This window comes from Eulemur rufifrons, chromosome 30 (assembly GCF_041146395.1).
Source record: "Eulemur rufifrons isolate Redbay chromosome 30, OSU_ERuf_1, whole genome shotgun sequence".
Taxonomy (NCBI): domain Eukaryota; kingdom Metazoa; phylum Chordata; class Mammalia; order Primates; family Lemuridae; genus Eulemur; species Eulemur rufifrons.
The window spans coordinates 96,001,421-96,006,967 of NC_091012.1; positions in this window are offsets into that span (position 1 = coordinate 96,001,421).

Consider the following 5,547-nt stretch of genomic DNA (forward strand, 5'->3'; position numbering starts at 1 on the left):
GACAAATAGCCTAGGCAGTCTCCCAGACACGTGGCTCTGGTCCCCCAGCGCTGCCCTGCTGCTCACCAGCCACAGCTTCCCTTGCTTGAAAGCTCAGGGTAGATCCCAAGTGGCTCCTTGCTGAGCGGCCTGAGCTACTTATCCTGCTCTCCAACCCTGCCCAGCCCCCACCCCCACCCCTGCCCTGGCCACCTGCTGCCTCCATCCGCAGCTCAGAAGCTGGGTTTCTGCACACTGCTCTCCCCTCCCCCCTCCCTGTGCTGGCTGCCTCCTTTTCTTCCCACCAGTGCAGGCCAAGGGAGTGTGAATGTGCTTGCTTAGGAATTGCTGGAGACCCAACTGTTAAAACCAGAGCTGTGAATATTTTTAACATATTATGAGATCTATAATGCTTATTGAAATCATTTTCAAAATCTATAAAATGGGAAATAGCAGTAGATGACCTCCCAAGTCCTTTACCTGAAATAGGATATGATTTGGTGCTTATTGCATAGTAAATACATGGTAACAAAAATTCTCACCTGTTCTTTCAGTGAACCCCAATTCCTGCTTCTCTCTTCCCTGACTCACTACCCCAGTCCCTCTACCCTCAGACTCCCCCCACCCCACCTATCTGTCTCCACTTGGCTCCTTCTGGGGTTTTGTCTTTATATCCCTTCCGGACCACACGCACATACACACACCTTAATCCTTACAAGCTCCTTATCACAAACATTAATGTTTGTTGAGTGTCTTCCAGGTCATAGCACTGTGCTACCTGTTAGAATTGACCCCAGTTTTCCTTAATTTTGACAGGATACCCTTTCTTTAGGGGCCAGAGCTGCTTATTCTGATCTTTGCTAAGAAAATAAAACTGTATCTCTTCTTTCACCTATTGCCTTAAGTGGAATGACATCAATTTTTCCTCCAGATATTCAGCTTCCATAATAATCCTTTCAACTGTGTGGTGTTGGCCATTTACAGAGCATCTTCCCTTCAGTTATCTCTTGCAATCCCTACAACAACCCTGTTAGGTAAATGATCTTCCACTTTACAGATGAGAAAACTTAGAGAGTTTTCTCTCTAAGTTTAGAGGCCGAGGCACGATAATCACAAGCTCAGGAGTTTGAGACCAGCCTGAGCAAAAGTGAGACCAGGTCTCTACAAAAAAATTAAAAAAAAAAAAGAAAACAAAAGAAAAATTGGCTGGGTGTCATGGTACGTGCCTCTAGTTCCAGCTATTCGGGAGTCAGAGATAAGAGGGAGGCAAAAGCAAGAGGATCTCTTGGGCCCAGGAGTTTGAGTTTGCAGTGAGCTATGATGATGCCACTTCACTCTAGTCTGGGAGACAGAGTGAGATCCTGTCTCAAAAAAAAAAAAATTCATATGGCTCAATGACTGAAGGGAAAAAGGGTATTAGGAGAAAAAATATTGCATACATTTTTAATAATCTTTCGAACAATGACATAGAATCCAGAAGCCATGGAAAAATGGGTAAATTTGTTTGTATAAAATTCAAATTTTCTGCATGGAAACAGAAGGCAAAATGGTACAATAAATATTTGTAACTCTTATCACAAAGAGTTAATTTCCTTAGTGTTTAGTAAGCTCCTAGAGGTCAATATGAATAAAACCAAAAACTCAGAGAAAAAGTACAGGAATAGAACATTTCATACAAAAGGAAATGCAAGTGGCTTTTAAATGTATGAAAGATGCTTATAACCTCACTCATGATCAGAGGAAAGCAAAATCAAACTGTGCTATAACATTTTTCACCTATCAGATTGGCATAAAAGAAAAGGTTTGTAAGTACTGTATTAGCAATGATGTAAAGAAATAGGCATTTCTCAGACATGGCCTGTGAGAATATAAACTGATAACAACCACCAACGTGGGCATTTTGTCTATATCTATCAACATTTTAAATGTGCAAACCCTTTGACTCAATTCCACGTGTGGTAATTTATCTTATACAAATACTTGCACATGTATACAATGCTAGACATACAAGGAGATTCATTGCAGTGTAGTTTGTAAGCAATCTAGATGTTTACCAAGGGGCTCATTAAATAAATATGGGATGTCTATATGATAGAGTACTATGCAATCATTGACAAGTATGAGATGGATTTCTTTGTCCTGATACAGAATAATTTAACTTTAAAAAGCAGGATGCAGAACAACATGTATAGATACGCTACCATTTGTGTGGAGAGTCAAGAAATCCGTAATAGTAATCGTCTCCAGGAAGGTGAATTTGGTGGCTCAGAAACAGAGGAGGGAGAGAAACTTTCTCTTCACTATATAGATTTTTGTAATTTGAATTTCATGTTATTGGTATTCATTACCTATTCAAAACATGAATTTAAAAAATAGCGGTGTCTTAGCAGGAGACTGCAGGTATTCTTCCCTCCGCACCATGGTGCATCTTCCAACTCCCACTCCACTTACTTCTTGCTCAGTGGATGAATTTGCCCTTGAACTTGAGAAGGAGGGAATCCTCCCCAACTCATTCTATGAAGCCAGTATCACCTTGATACCAAAGCCAGGAAAGGATATGACAAAAAAAGAAAACTATAGACCAATATCCCTATATCCCTTATCAGTATACATGGAAAAATCCTCAATAAAATAGTAGCAAACACAATTCATCAGCACATCAAAAAAAAAAAAAAATCAATCAGGACCAAGTGGGCTCCATCCCAGGGATGCAAGGATAGGTCAACATATGTAAATCAATAAAGGTGATTCACCACATAACCAAAAGCAAAAACAAAGACCATATGATCATCTCAATAGATGCAAAAAAGCATTCGACATAATCCAGCACCCTTTCATGATAAAAACCCTCAACATATCCTTTGACTTGAAAATCGCACACACATACACACACACAGTTCAATACTCCGAATCTCATATATTTTTTTGAGGAGGAAAATATAATATATGTGGAGTGCCTAGCAAAGAGCAGGCATTCAATAAATGAGAGCTATTGCCCAGGCACATATGTTCTGAATCCCAACGACCCAGATTTATACTCTGCATCCCTTCTGTTTTTTCCCTTCAGCTGTCATCAGGGGAACCTGCACTTGCGCATTAGGTGGCTTAGAAAGTCTTTATGCCATTTTCCAGTGTGTTCCTTTCAGCAATAAGGGGAGCAGCCGGCAGAAGCAGTACCCCTTTAATGGAACTACCTCTCTCAAGGTAGCAGAAAGAGCCCAGACCTGGGAGTCAGATCTGGCAAATCCCCTCCCTGGCCACCAGGAGCCCCTGGGCCCAGATTTCTGTGTGAGGAGATCCACTGAAAACTCTCACCCCGCTGGTTGCTGGCACCTGAGCAATAATAGCTGTCATTTATTGAATGCCTACTCTTTGCCAGGCACTCCACATACTTTACCCCCTTTCTCCTCAAAAGAATTGTATGAGATTCATAGTATTATTCCCATTTTATACATGAGGCAATATAGTCTCAGAGAGGCAAAAATCATCTGCCTGAGGTCACACAGCTAGCTGATAGCACCACACAGTATTCAGTCAGAAATGTCTGACTCCATCATGGAAATTCCTCTCCTCTACACATCAATCCTTGAATCTCACTCTACCTGCATCCTGTGGGGGTGGGGTCTTTCCTGAGCCCTGCAAGCTCTAGTTCACACATGCAAGATTTTATCACCTTCCTGCAGAGACCACCTAGTTGGCAAGCTCTTTCCCAACCCCTGTGGCTCTCCTGTCTTTTCCTGCTGCTTTGGAGCAACCTCAGAAGCCTCTGAGCAAAGTGGCTCAGCCTCTTCACCTCCCTGAGCTTCATTCCTCATCAGTTAGATACAGTTAGCCATACACGTCCTCTGGCCGCCACGTGGGATCTTGTGAGGATCCTTTGATAAAATTTTGGGGAAACTGCTTTGGAAATTCTTAAGCACTAGACTCTTCCTGAGGCTTTCTGGCTCTTCCCGTTTCTTTCTTTTCTTTCTTTCTTTCTTTCTTTTTTTTTTTATCATGACCAAGTGCAATTTATTTCAGATTCTCAAGTTTCTGTGTATTTCCTAAAAGTTTTTGAACACTTTAAAATTGAACAATGTAATCTATCATATCAACAGGCTAAAGAAGAAAAATCATATGATCATATCAATTGATACAGAAAAGGCATTTAACAAAATCCAACATTCATTCCTGATAAAAAACGCTCAGAAAATTAGAAATAAAGGGGAATTATTTCAACTTAACAAAGAACTAATAAGTGAGTTTGGCAAAATCACAGGGTACAAGTTCAACACATGAACATCATTTACAATTTTATATATTAACAATGAAGATTAGGAAAGTGAAATAAAAAACACAATATCATTTATGATAACTCCAAAGGTAATGAAATTTTTTGATATACACTTAATCAAACAGGTATAGGTCCCGTATGCTGTAAATTACAAAATTCTGATAGAAGAAATCAAGAGACCTCAATAAATAGAGAGATCTATGTTAATGGAGTAGAAGGTTTAACATAGTAAAGACGTCAGTGGTCCCCAAATTGAGCTGTAGATTTAATATAATTCCATTATTCCTATTAAAATTTCATTATAACTGCATCTCTGTAATCTCATGCATTCTAGTTAATAAGATTATTTTTAATCTTTGTAAAATTTAATAGGAAAATGGCATCTTCTTACATTTCCTTGATAACTACTAGGGCTGATTTTGTGTGTGTGTTGATCGTTTTTTTTTTAACTTTGAAATTATCTCTTTCATATTGATTTCTACTATTTTTGTATTCATTTTTAAGAAGTATTTCTATACTGGTTTATAAGACTTATTTACATAGTAGGGGTATTAACTCTATCACACATTGCAAATATTTAACAAGATACATCTTCCTGCTTCTTCCTCTCCTCTCCCGCTGGGAAAATGTTGTGCTCTGTACTTGGCCTCCCTCTGCTGGCCTGGCAGCAACATAGCTTCTGTTGGTACTGTCTAGAGCTAGGTCCTACCTTGTGGCATGGTAAGGGAATTAGTTGAATGCTTCAGCTTGTACTTTACATGGACAAAGTGGTCTATAATCCTTTGAGAATCAATACTCTCCTTAGCAGTTGCTTAGTACTGGCTGAGGTAATGACACTGTGCCAGCCATTGCCATAAAGGTACAAAGATCCCATTTCTGTAAAAGATCCCTTTTCAAAGACACTTCCCACTTCTGCAACTACTGATTTCTTATGCAAGTCTAATGAAAAAAAAATGGAACAGTCTTCAAGCACCGCTGACAAGGTCATTTTTTTCATATAACTGAGATGCATTTTTTATGTAAAATATGCCTTTGGGACAAAACCTTCAAGGACCACTTTCAAGAAGTGTGTAGTATTGCATTTCAACAGCTTTGCATTTACGGGGAACATCCTGTTCCCAGAGCTATTTTCTGGGTTAATTGGGCCTTGCAAACAGCTTAAGACTCACTCAGCAGCTGAAATGCCTTCAGAGGCCACAGAATGTTGGCTGGCCCCAATCATCATTTTCCGGTCTACGAGGTCTAAGAGGTCTGTCCAGAAAGTATCCAGCCACATAATATGAAAAATGGAGACA